The following is a 14611-nucleotide window of genomic DNA, read 5'->3' on the forward strand; positions in this document are numbered from 1 at the left end:
TAGAAATTAAATTCCAAATACAACATGCATTTGCTAATGAATCTCTCAAGTTCTGTTCCTCAAAGCCCTGGCAAGGAGAAGAAAATTTTTAAGTGATGTTCATTCTCTTCCATAGGGAACCAAACAGTGAATATTCATAGTGACTGAGAAGCCAGGTTAAATTCACAGTGAACAAGGCGACCATGATCTCTGTTCCACATAGGAAATAAATATGCATTTGTATTAGGCATTTTGAAAGTTAGACTGCATTTTGTTTTTGTTAGTAGGCTCAATGAGTAAAAAATGCCAATTTTTGTTCCTTTGAGTAACCACCATATTTTGCTATTTCCAAACACCATCATCAATATTCCATTGTCATTAAAGGGAATTTGTGATCCTTGGCACTCACTGCCTTCCAGAAAAATGAGAGAACCAGAGGGAAGTTCCAGGATTCAATTCTAGTTTTTCCTACTAAATTATCTCTGATGTCTCTCTCTCTCTCTCACTCTCCTAATTTGTAACTAAATATTTGAACCTCTCGTATTAAACACTTTTTAAGCTCTTTAATTTTTCAGAGAAGTGAATTGATTGAGATGGCTCATTTGGGATGCATTAATATTCAGACTAAAGAGAAGAAAATTAAATGAGTATCTGAGAGCTGTTCAAAAGAGAACTTACCTCCTTTTCTACAGAACTAAATTTATTTACTTACTATAGATACTCTTATTACTATAAAGAGACTTTATTGATTCCTTAGCCAAATTATTGACAGAAGATATTAGAAATATATACTGAATGTCTCTAAGCATAAACTTAAATTTTCTCATTCGGATTCAGTTCTCAATTGTACCTGAGATTTTGATCAAGTGTGGATTTATTTGCCAATACTCAAAAAACAAACCCACCTCCATCCAATAAATTCCTGCTCTTGTCGACCCGTATTGGGTTCCACGGCTGTAAATCTTTATAGAAACAGACTGCCTCATCTTTCTTCCATGGAGCAGCTGGTAGGTTTGAACCACTGACCTTTGGGTTGGCAGCCAAATGCCTTAACCACTACACCATCAGAGCTCCTTTTATTTGCCAATGTTGTTGTTGTAGTTGTTTTTATGCGCTGTCGAGTTGGACCCGACTCATAGCAACTCCTTCTTGGGTTTCCGAGGCAGTATCACTATGGTAGATGGCTCAACCTTCCTTCCAAGGAGTGGCTGGTGGGTGTCAACCACCAGCCTTCTGGTTAGGCACTGCGCTACCAGAGCTCCCTTTATTTGCCAATAGCCAATACTTACTGAGAGTTCATTAGAGTAAGTGCTTTATATGTATTATTCTCACCATTCCCGGAGGCAGGGTCTAATATCCCCATTTCACAAATGAAGAGACTTAGGTCCAGGTGATTAAATAATGTTCCCAAGTTGTTGAGTCAGACCGTCAGACTCCCTTGGCTCCATTCTGAACAATTGTACAACAGCTTTCTGTTTTGCCAATTAAAAATTCAGGCAGAAGGATAACACAAAAATATTCCAGTACTCTTAGAAATACAGTAATGCAGATAAACAATTAGAGCTATTAATAAATAAATAAAACCACCATGTTGTCTTTCCTGGTATCATGAAAATTACCTGATCCTGTCTAACTTGAGTATTCACTTTCATCAGAATTCTTAAATGCCTAAGGCATTTGACTGCTAACCTGAAAGCTGGAGATCCAAACTCACCTGCATTCCTCAGAGGGAAGATTGGGCAATCGACTTCTATAGAGATACTGCCCCAGAAACCCAAGGAAGGGTCGCTGTGAGTCAGATTCGACTCCACAGCAGTGAGTTACAGAATGTTTTCCAAATTTTGGAGCACAGTGTCTCCCTTTGCTTTCACCATTTTGTACAGACTTCCCCGAGTCCAAAAGACTATTAGCCCACACAGATTGTAGCTTCCATGATGCTGAGACCAGAAGAACAAGATGGTGCTCAGCTACCACTGTTGACTGCTCTGAAAGGGATCACAATAGGAGGTCCTGGATAGAGTGGAAAAAATTATGGAACAAAATTCAAAATAAAAAAAAAGACCAGATTTACTGGTCTGATAGAGACTGATAGAATCCTTGAAACTATTTCCCTTAGATATCTTTTAAGCCTGGAACCTAACTCACCTCTGTGGCTCATCTTTCAACCAAATAGACAGGTCTATAAGGTGAACAATAACACCAGGGAGGCACGGACTCTTTAAAACAAACAACCATGTGAAATAAAAAGGGTAGCAATTGCCCAGAGATAAAGCTAAGACAGTAGGAAGGGATAGGAAAGAAGGACAAATGGAAATGGGAAACACAGGGCAGGAGTGGCGAGAGTGCTGTTACATTGTGGGGATTGCAATAAATGTCATGAAATAACGTGTATGCATTGTTGAAACAAAAACCAATTTTCTCTGGAAACTTTCAGTTTTCTCTGTTCACCTAAATCACAATGAAAATTAAAACGATAATAAAATGATATTAATAGAGCAAATTAGATAACATCCATTAGGAGATCTTGAATTTAATTCACTAGGTTAAGAGCAATGTGTGTGTGTGTGTGTGTGTGTGTGTGTAAGGAGCCTTGGTGGCACAATGGTTAAGTGCTCAGTGGCTAACCAAAGGGTCAGTGCAATTCTTACCCATCAAGCCCTATGGGAAAAAAGTGTCCTTCATGCACAATCTGGAGATAAGAATTGAGGATACCGAGAACTGATGTTTAATATATTTATAAAAATACAATAAATTGAAAGCAAAGCAGAATGCTTCACCCTATAAAAAATAAGTACTATGTTAGGTTGTTGTTGTTGCTGTTAGGTGCCGTCGAATCAGTTCCCACTCATAGTGACCCTATGTACAACAGAACAAAACACTGCCCGGTCCTGTGCCAGCCTCACAACCCTTGCTATAACGGAGCCCATCTTTGCAGCCATGGGCCAATCCATCTTGTTGAGGGCCTTCCCCTTCTTCACTGACCCTCCACTTCACCAAACATGATACCCTTCTCCAGGAAATGGTCCTTTCTGACAACATGACCAAAGTAGGTGAGATGAAGTCTGGCCATTCTTGCTTCTGAGGAGCATTCTGGCTGCACTTCTTCCAGGACAGACTTGTTTGTTCTTTGGGCACTCCATAGTACTTGCAGTATTCTTCCCCAACACCACAATTCCAAAGCATCAACTCCTTTTCAATCTTCCTTGTTCACTGTCCAGCTCTCACATGCATATGAGGCTATTGAAAATACCATGGCTTGGGTTAGGTGCATCCTAATCTTCAAGGAGACATCCTTGCTCTTCAGAACTTTGAAGATATCTTTTGCAGCCAATTTGCCTAGTGCAAAGCATTGTCTTATGTCCTAACTGCTGCTTCCATTGGTGTTGATTTTAGAACCAAGTAATTCAAGTCTTTGATATCCTCAATCTTTTCTCCATTTATTGTGATGGTCCTTATTGGTCCAGTTGTGAGGATTTTCATTTTCTTTATGTTGATATGTAATCCATACTGCAGTCATCCTCACTTTCAGCAAGCAAAGTTGTGTTGTCTACATATCACAGGTTGTTAATGAATCTTCCTCCAAACCTGATGCCACATTCTTCTTCATATAATCCAGCTTCTTGGATTATTTGTTCAACACACAGATTGAATATATATGTTGAAAAGATACAACCCTGACCCACTTCCTTCCTGATTTTAAACCATGCAGTATCCCCTTGTTCTGTTCGAGTGATAGCCTCCTGGTCTATGAACAGGTTCCCAATGAGCACAAACAAATGTTCTCGAATTCCCCTTCTTTTCAAAGTTATCCATAAATTGTTATAATCCACACAACCAGATTGTGTGGATAGTCAATAAAAAAAGACTATGCTTTTGTATTGTCAATAAAACACAAATAAACATCTTTCTGGTATTCTTTGCTGTCAGACAGGATCCATCTGACATCAGCAATGATATCCCTAGTTCCACATCCTCTTCTGAATCCAGCTTGCAGTTCTAGAAATTCTCTGTCAATATACTGCTGCAACGTTTTTTAATTATCTTCAGCAAGATTTTATTTGTGTGTGATATTAATGATATTGTTTGATAATTTCCACATCCTGTGTGATTGCCTTTCTTTAGAATGGGTACAAATATAGATCTCTTGCAGTCAGTGGCCAGCCAGCTGTCTTCCAAATTTCTTGGCATAGACAAGTGAGTGCCTCCAGTGGGACATCCATTTGTTGAAATATCTCAATGGGTATTCTGTCAATTCCTGGAGCCTTGTTCTTTGCTAATTCCTTCAGTGAAGCTTTGACTTCTACCTTCAATACCATTGGTTCTTGATCATCTGCCACCTCCTGAAATGGATGAACATCAACCAGTTCTTTTTGGTACAGTGACTCTGTGTATTCCTTCCATCTTCTTTCGAAGTTTCCTGCATCATTCAATATTTTGCTAAAGGAAACTTTCAATATTGCAACTTGAGGCTTGAATTTTTTCCTCAGTTCTTTCAGCTTGAGCAATGCTGAGTATGTTCTTCCCTTTTGGTTTCTAACTCCAGGTCTTTGCACATTTCATTATAATAATTGATTTTGTCTTCTCAAACTGCTCTTTGATATCTTCTGTTCATCTCTTTTATCTTGTCATTTCTTCCATTTGCTTTAGCTACTCTTCATTCAAGGGCAAGTTTCAAAGTCTCTTCTGACATCTATTTTGGTCTCTTCCTTTCTCGTCTTTTTAGTGATCTCTTGCTTTCTTCATGGATGATGTTCTTGATGTCATCCCACAATTCCTCTGGTTTTCAGCCATTGGTGTTCAAGGCATCTAATCTATTCTTTAGATGGTCTCTAAATTCAGGAGGGATGTAATCAAGGTCATATTTTAGCTCTTGTGGACTTGTTCCAATTGTCTTCAGCTTCAATTTGAACTTGCATTCAAGCAACTGATGGTCTCTTCCACAGTCAGCTCCTGGCCTTGTTTTGGCTAAATATATTGAGCTTCTCCATTGCCTCTTTACACAGATGTAGTCAATCTGATTCCTGTGTACTCTATCTGGCAAAGTCCACATGAATAGCTGCCATTTGTGTTGTTGAAAAAAGGCACCTGCAATGAATGTCGTTGGTCTTACAAAATTCTATCATGTGATCTCTAGCATCATCTCTATCACCAAGGCCATATTTTGCAACTACCGGTAATTCATCTTTGTTTCCAACTTTTGTATTCCAATCACCAGTGATAATCAACAAATCTTTTTTTTTTATTTGTTTTTATTGTGATTTGGGTGAAAATTTACAGAGCAAATTCACGTTCCATACAGCAGATCACATACACTTTGTCTCATGATATTGACTGCAATTTTCCACAATGCAACAGCTCTAGTCCCATGTCCTCCCCATGGTTACCTCTTCACTGTGTCCTTCCCTCCCATGCACTCTTGCCACCCAAGCTGTCTCCCTGTGCATACACAGTCCTTCTATTCTCCCATGATTGATCTTTCCAAGGAGTGTATCTACCTAATATAAATGTTCAGCTCATATGCCTGTTTTTTGTTTGGCTGGAAGCCACAGGAGTGGGTTCAATTCCAGACCTGAAGGGCAGCTAGGGGCCATAGTCTCAGAGGTTCCATCAGGCTCTAACAGACCAGTAACCTTGGTCACCCCTCCTTTTTTTTTATGATTTTGCATTTTGTTCCACATTGTTCTCCCACTCTATCCAAGATCTCCTGCATTGATCCACCTCTGAGTCATTGACAGTGGTAGCTGGGTACCAACTAGTTCTTCTGGTCTCATAGTTGTATATGCTGAGGATTGCATGGTGTACCAGTCCCTTGGACTAATTGTTTCCATGCATCTTTGGTTTTCTTCATTCTTCTTTGCTCTGATGGGAATGGCCCCATCATTGCATGTAGACGGTTGCTTGTAAGCTTTTAAGATCCCAGTCACTAGTTGCCAAAGTAGGATATGGAACAATATTTTTATAATCAACACATCTTGATTGCATGTTTGGTCAATTTGAGACTGTAGAAGTTGGTAAAAATCTTCAATTTCCTCATCTTTGGCTTTGGTGGTTATTACATAAATTTGAATAATAATAGTATTTATTGTTCTTCCTTGTAGGTATATGGATATTATCTTATCACTTATAGCATTGTACTTCAGGATAGATCTTGAAATATTTTTTGTGACAACAAATGCCACGCCAATCCTCTTCAATTTGTCATTCCCGGCATAGTAGATGGTGTGGTTATCTGATTCAAACTGGCCAAAGCCAGTCCATTTCAGCTCATTAATGTCTAAGATATCAGTCTTTATGTGTTTCATTTCATTTTTGACAACTTTCAATTTTCCTAGATTCATACTTCATACATTACATGTTCTGATTATTAATGGATGTTTGCAGCTGTTTCTTCACATTTTGAGTTGTGCCACATCAGGAAATGGAGGTCCCCAAATCTTTACTCCATTCACATCATTAAGATCAGCTCTACTCTGAGGAGGCAGCCCTTCCCCAGTTGTATTTTGAGTACCTTCCGACCTGAGGGGCTCATCTTTTGGCACTGTATCAGACAATGTCTCAAGGCTATTCAAAAATTTTTCCAGTAATATATCAGACAGTGTTCTACTGCTATTCATAAGGTTTTCACTGGCAATTATTTGAGAAGTGGATGGCCCCTTCCTTCTTCTGAGTCTTTCTTAGTCTGGAAGCTCCACTGAAACCTGTACAACACGAATGACCCTGCTGGTATTTGAAATATCTGTGGCACAGCCTCCAGCCTCACAGAACACACAAGACACCGCGGGATGACAAACTGACAGATGAGTGGTGGTATACTATATGATAGTTAACTATATTAGAAGAGATCTTAAAAAGAGGTTACTGAGCTTAAGTGATGATTCTATTCTAATAGTTTCATATAGATTAATTCTGTGATCCCAACTTGAGGGGTAGTAATTATTTTCTTTAGTATCTCTTAAATAAACTAAATAAATTAAAGCTGATCATATAGTGTATCCTCCATTAAAAAAAATTAAATACAGAAGCAGAAACCATTGCTTCAAGGTGACTGACTCATAGCTACCGTTTAAGACAAAGTAGAACTGTCTACAGGGTTTCCAAGGTTGTAATATTTACAGAAGCAAAGTCTCACATCTTTGTCACACGGAGTGGCTTGTGGGTTCAAACCACTGACCTTTTGGTTAGAAGCTGTGCACTTAATCACTGTGCTACCAGGGCTCCTTGATCTTACATACCTTCTCTTGTTGACTAACAAAAAGCAGCAATGTGTGAGTTAATCATGTAATTTTAGTTTCAAACCATAAGTATCATGGATGTCTCAACAACTATTTTTGCTTATAAACAAATGGGTACATAAATTCTGATCTACATTTTGTACATTTTTTTATATTCCTCAGACTATCAGCTTTACATTAAACATCTTGTCTTCTTGACTGTAGTAATAAACTCATTTCTATGTCTATTTCTCCACTTCATAATACATCACATAATAGACAAGGAAGAAGCAATGGCTTTTCTTAAGAATATGGGGATAGTGAAGCACCAAAGAACACTACCACACATCAAAAATGTCTCTAAAGCTCATGTTTTCTGAAAATGCATTGTCTCCGCTAGGCAGAACTATCAGTGGTCGCTGGACTATTGATAAGGACAAGGATTAATGATTTCTCTTCATGTTTCAAGGCTACCATAGTGCCTCATGCTAAGCACATGCTCAAGAAAGATTAAGTCCAGCAAAGACGCTAATTAGAAAATAAGCCAAAAAAAAAAAAAGAAAAAATGCATTTTTACCCTTTTCTTCCACAGTATATAATATGAGGAGGAGGAATTTGGACAACGTTATGGAAACCACACAGCTACAAAATAACATTATTTTCTTATCACTGAATATAAAATGTTGATAAATGATGAGAAAAAATAAAAAGCAAAGAGTGATGCAGCATGGCTAACTGAAGAGAACCAAACCAAACCCAATGCCATTGAGTTGATTCCAACTCATAGCAACCCTACAAGACAGAGTAGAACTGCCCCATAGGGTTTCTAAGATCTTTACGGAAGCAGACTGCCTCATCTTTCTCCCATGGACCATGGAGCAGCTGATTGGTTTGAACCACCGACACTCTTGGCTAGCATTGCAGTGCTTTAACCACTGTGCCACCAGAGTTCCTAATTGAAGAGAAGGCAGGGATTTTTTTTCTGTTTTAGGACACCTTTAATAAATATTCTTAAAAATCTCAAACAGCTCTTCTTGTTGGAGAAAAAGATTCTAAAATGCTCATATGATTTAGGAGAGGGTTTTGAAAAGGTCTAAATAACTGAACCTGGGTTAGATTAGAAATTAGTCAAAAAGATCTTCAACTTAGCTTTCAAACCATGTCAGAAACAAACTTGTACTTACTTTCTTTAAATTACTATCTACACATCCCTTACATATAGCGTATGGCCCAATTCAACAATAGTGCATGGCTGTTTTCTAATTCCAAGTCTTTGTTCATTCTACTTTCTCACCCAGAAATGTTTCCCACTCCATCTGCATATAGGCACCCTGATTATCCTTCATTAACTCACCTCTCCAAGAAGGATGTCTTGATTTTGATTTTTAGGAAGCTTACTCTTTGAATCCCTATACTATTTATTTTCACTGATTGTATGGCTCTTGTCAGGGGTTTTCTCTGCATGATATTTGTTTGTGCATTTGTGTTACCTTGACATTAGTTTGTAATTCCTTGAGGCAGAAGCTCTAGGACACTAACATGAATTCAATACATTGGTTAATATCCTGATGATGATTACTTATTCTGAGAGTGAGTGGGGTGATTTGACTTCTTTTTCTTTTGTTGTGATGAACAGACTAGGATTTGTTCATTTCATTTTAGGGTTGCTTCCTAGACTTTAGGATACAGGTGTGATCATGTTATATCTTTCTCAGCTCTGGAGTCCCATATTCTCAATTTAGATTAATAAAGTTATCTCTAGTTAAAGGGACATTAAAAAAAGGGGAAGTAGAATTTTTATGAAAAAAAAAATTCACATTATATCTTCTCTTCTCAAAATATTGTCATTGAATCTTCACTGTCCACAGAATAAATACAAAGCTCACAGCTTTGTATTTAATAATTTACAGATAGGTGAAAAGTCATAAGTCAATCTTACTTCTATCTCCCTCCCTAAAGAAATCATCTAATGAGCTCAAATTAATCCTACCACCCATAAATAAAATATTTAAAGACTAAAATGGATATTTAGGATGATGTAATATAATTGCTTTATTTTACAGATAGAGAAAGTGGGGCTATAGAGCAAATACCATATGGCTTATCAAAGGTTATGGTTATGTTTCATCAGCATTTTTCTGATCACGGATCCCTGCCTGAAATTACAGTACTCCAATGATACAATTTGTATTCATTCTCCCAGGTATAACTCAATTCCCCACCCCCTTAAAGTTATGTCTTTCAAGAAATTGATGGTGACTTTTCTTGTTTCTTGTAACCATCTCTCTCTCAGTGCCCAGTTTTATTTTTTAATAATCATAATTTAATTTATTGTTTTATAAGGAGCTCTGGTGGCATAGTGCCTAAAGCATTTGACTTCTAACCAGAAGGCTGGTGGTTCAAACCCACCAGCCACCCCTTGGAAGGTAAGTTAGGCAATCTTCTTCCATAGTGATACTGCCTCAGAAACCCAAGGAGGGGTCACTATGAGTCTGATCCCACTGGACAGCGGTGCATTTTGTTACTGCTTAATAAACTATCTTTCACACACATAATTACATACCAACCAGACTAAGCACATGCTTTGTAAATAAATAAATAAACAGGTAAAATTAAATTAAAAGCCCCTTGCGCAATACATAGCTCCCCACCTCCCACCATCTGTGGAAGAAATGATTTCACTACTTTTAAAGTTACTGCTTTATTGATAGCAATTTCTTAATCAGTAATAAAAATGAAATATCATGCTTTTTCCAGTTTATCAAATTCCTACATTCACATTGCATTAGTCTATTTCAGAGAATTATTTAACACACGTACAATATTACTACAATTTCAAGCAGGATATTGATTATAGTTTTACTTTTTTTTTTGAGTAGAATAGAGCTCATGACTAGAAATAAATTATCCACATATACAGTAGATCTTGATTTCTCAGGATCTTCTCAATAGCTTATAGTACATGCATAGAGCATCATTTTTATTTGGGGCTGGGGAAGTACAGAATAATTACAAAAATGATGATGAGGAGAAATATGAAAAAATATGCTTCCATTTTTGGAAGAATTTACCATACCTAGAAGTGACCAACAACAGAAGTGACCAGTAGATGAGAAATCTTTATACATTCTAATCATTAGAGTTGTTGTTGTTGTTATTTGCCATTGAGTCAGCCCCGACTCATAGCGACCCCTCCTTGGGTTTCCGAGGCAGTATCACTATGGAAGTAGTATTGCCCAACCTTCCTTCCGAGGAGTGGTTGGTGGGTTTGAACTGCCAGCCTTCTGGTTAGCAGTCAAGTGCTTAGGCACTATGCTATCATTAGAGTAGTACAGCTAAACTCTAAAATAGCATAAAAGTGTCCCCTCCCTCAAAAATTATGTTTTTCTTTGTGAAGTTTCCATGCTATTACTAATAATTAAATTTTCTATAGTAAAATTTCTTCTGGAATTGAATCCAAAAGAAACTCATCACAAATAACTTGAATAGAGCTGTAGATTTTATTTCACAAAATAGCAGCCACACAATTATTGTTTGCAACATCCCATTTTGCTCTCCAACATTTTCTTGACTTGACTTTTACTCTTTTTCACCTTTAGGTAAGTTATTTAACTATTCTTTTCTAGTTATGTAGATAGGTAATAAATATGGTTCAACTTAATAATATTGCTTATAGGTAATAAATATGGTTCAACTTTATAATATTGCTTTAGTACACATAATTAGTATTCACTGTTTAACCAAGACTTTGAGAAAATTCTACTCATTCTAAAGATTTACCACTGATTTTTGTAATCATAAAGAATGTATTTCTAAAACCAGGCAGGTGGTTTAAGTTGACATTAGGTAGAACATGCTGGTGAAAGATCAACTAAAATTAAGGGGGAAAGAAACAAAAACAAAGACAGACTGATCAGCAGATTTTATTAAGAGGAAAATAAAAATTAGCATGATCCTTGAGTGGCTACAAGTAAGTCTGCCATAAGCACAAGCGAAAGCCAGTTAGTTTTCCTGGAGAGGTACCCTTCTCAACCTCTGCAGACCCATAGAGCAAGTTCACTTGCTGTTGTAATAGTGGATTTAAGCCCAATAGTCTTCTCCTGACCCAAATATCTGAAGAGACGGACCCCACTCCAAATTCCTGTTGTTGTTACTATGTGCCACTGAGTTGATTCTGACTTACAGTGATCCTTTAGAACAGTGTAGAATTGCCCATATGTTTTCCCAGGTTGATATATTTACAGGACAGTATCCCCAAGTCTTTTCTCCAGTGGAGCCACTGCTGGGTTCGAAATGCAGAACTTCTGGTTTTCAGTCAAGTGCTTAACCATTTTGTGACCAGGACTCCTTTCAAAATGCCTAATACATGTTTAATATCAAATGAGGCCATATCTAGACTCAAAACAATTGGGTTCTTTGAAGTACAATTATCACATCACTTCAAAAGATGATTCCACCTTAAAGAGCCATTACTTCCTATGCAGGGGCTCTGGCGGCATAGTGCCTAAGGCATTTGACTGCTAACCAGAAAGCTGGCAGTTCAAACCCACCAGCACTCCTCAGAAGGAAGGTTGGGCAATCTACTTCCGTAGTGATACCACCTTGGAAACCCAAGGAGTGGTCTCTATGAGTTGGGTCCGACTCGATGGCATATAACAACAACCTCCTATGCAATCACATTCAGATTACTCCAAAGGAAATCACTCAGCATTGAATATAGGTTTAGAAATAACCTACCAATCCACTGCCATCTAGTCCAGAGGACGAGTAGAAATACCCATAGAGTTTCCAATGTAATAAACTTTATGGACTCAGACTGCCACATCTTTCTCCTGTGGAGCAGCTGTTGGGCTCAAACAGCCAACCTTTCAGTTAGCAGCTGGCCCAGCACTTAGTCACTGTACCACATATTAATGTGCCACATTCAGGCTCATTTATGGACTAATGCTTCTAATGGCCTGATCAATTTATAGATCAGCAATCTTTTTCTCAGCCCATAGTTTCAATTCTTCTGGCACCAACTTTTGTTACCAGAGTAACTTTCTTTCACCTAACTTGATCTTAAATGTACGATTTCTTCTGTCCTTTTTTTTAAAAATAAAAAAAAAGGTGCCTGTATGATACATTTTCTGCCCATCCCAACACTTCTGTCCAGGTCCTTTCTAGTATGACAAGTGACTGGAAGCCTGCTTAATATTTCTTTCTAGTTTGCTCTCTCCTATCTGTCCACCTGTCATCCTCTGTAGGACGAGTTTTAAGATTTGCATTAAAGTATCTCTCACAAATCCTTTTCTGTACTCCCCTAAAATTTAAGATTGGTTTGATTTGCTCCTTAAATTACTAGAACATGTTCCCCATTGGACATGCAAGCACATTTGAGTTTTCTTCTGACTATTAATTTTGACTGGGACTCCTATTGTTCTTGAAAAAGGATATTTAAATTATGGATGTTATACCAAACAAATTTTTATGAAAAAAAGGTTTTCCAATCTAGTGTGACAGTGAGCATTTCCATAAAGAGAAAGATGTTTGGGTGTCTTTAACAACTGCTGCAATGTGAAATACCTCATTTCCTGACATATGTGCAAGCCTAAGTTGAATATTTAATTCTACACTTTTTTCTCAAGAAGACATACATATATCATTACTGAAAAGTATAAGACAGAAAAGTAGGTGACTCAACAGCAATTCATCTTTGGTGGCATTAGTCTAGATGTGAATTCACTAAACTATTAACTTCTTAAGGATAGGAACGGCCTTATCTATCTTTGTGTCTTCAAGGCCAAGCATGGGAGAGGTGCTCAATAAATATTTATTAAATGAGCACGCTAAGTGAGGTTCAGTCCTCACAGGCCCATCCCTTAGCATTCAGTTATTCTCTAGCTAGAAAAGAGTAATAGTTATGGGAAAACTAGGTGAAAAACAAGGTAAAATAAATAAAGGTATGCTTTTAATCTGAAGATAATAAATAATAGAATATTGTGTTACATGTTGTCTAGTCACTTCCAACTCATAGTGACCCAAAAGGAGAGAGTAGAACTGCCCTATATGGTTTCCTATAAATCTTTACAGGAGGACATATACAGGCCTTTTCTCCCACAAAGTTAGTGGTGGGTTTGAATTCCCAAACTTTTGTTCAAGCAGTGCACCACCTAGGTTCCTAATAGAATATTACCCACTGCCGTCAAATTGATTCTGACTCACAGCAATCCCCATTGTTTTTCCAAGATGGTAAATCTCTACGAAAGTAGATTGCCCCATCTGTGTTTTGTGGAGTGGTGGTAGGTTTGAACCACCAACATTCTGGTTAACAATCAAATGCCCTGGGTACTGTGGCCACCAGACCTCCTTAATAGAATATTAGAAGCAACAAATTACAAGCCGTTCTGACAATATTGGCAAAGACAAAGTTTTAATCATCTTAAGGAGGCAAAAACTTAGACCTTCTGAATTTTACTTTCTACATACCATTATCAAACTGTGAACACAGTATGCTAAGGAATTCTTCCTTCTACTTAAAATTCTCTGTTTTTTGGGGACGAAGAACATCTGATCCTCAATCTTTATTGTAAAGCCCTTCACATATGCTTGGAAATGATTTTACATTTTCTCAACAATTTTCTTTATCCAGACAAAATCTCATTGTCCTTCTTCAATTTTGTTTCGGGGTTTTTTGTAATCAAGGTGCTCCTCTCTCAATCTCAACTGAACTTTCTATTTCCCCTTTTAATTCTGGAGCCTAGAACCAGATTGGAAAAAATGATGTCTGGACTCAAACTAGTGATAAAAATAAGGGGAGGGTTACATCAAGGTCCTAATTCTATAAGATTAATGATGTTATTGCCATGCTTTTGTTAACATGGGGCTAGAAAGTTAAGTGTTGTGTTATATCCTTGGTCTTTAGCTGATATTAGCAATTCTCCAACAATTAAATTTGCATATATATATATATATACAAAAAAGATGGGAACAGCCTTACCTATCTTTATGTCTTCAAGGTCAAGCATGGGAGAGGTGTGTTCAACAAATATTTTAGATGAGCAGTCAATTTTTTTTTACAAATTATATATATATATACACATATATACATATATATTTACATATTTATATTAAAACCAAACTTATTGTCATCAAGTCCATTCCAACTCATAGCAACACTATAGGACGGCATATAAATTCCCCATAGTTTCCAAGGCTGTGATCTGCATGGATGCAAACTGCCAGATTTTTCTCCAGCAAAGCAGACTGTGAGTTTGAACCACTGACTTTTTCTTTAGTAGCCAAGTGCTTAACTACTGTGTCACTAGGGCTCTTCCAAATATATTTACATATGTTTATATATTATTGGGAGCTCTGGTAGTGTAGTGCCTAAGGCACTAGACTGCTAACCAGAAGGCTGGTGGTTCAAACCCACCAGCCAC

The 14611-nt window shown here is 37.5% G+C and overlaps 1 protein-coding gene across 1 annotated transcript in view; it reads right to left on the reverse strand.

The window, feature by feature from the left end:
• DCC (DCC netrin 1 receptor) overlaps positions 1-14611 on the reverse strand; it is a 1113394-nt gene that overhangs the window by 630110 nt on the left and 468673 nt on the right. The window lies entirely within an intron of this gene.

This window comes from Orycteropus afer, unplaced genomic scaffold (assembly GCF_000298275.1).
Source record: "Orycteropus afer afer isolate SDZICR_OR568_19922 unplaced genomic scaffold, OryAfe1.0 scaffold00029, whole genome shotgun sequence".
In the NCBI taxonomy this organism is placed as follows: Eukaryota; Metazoa; Chordata; class Mammalia; order Tubulidentata; family Orycteropodidae; genus Orycteropus; species Orycteropus afer.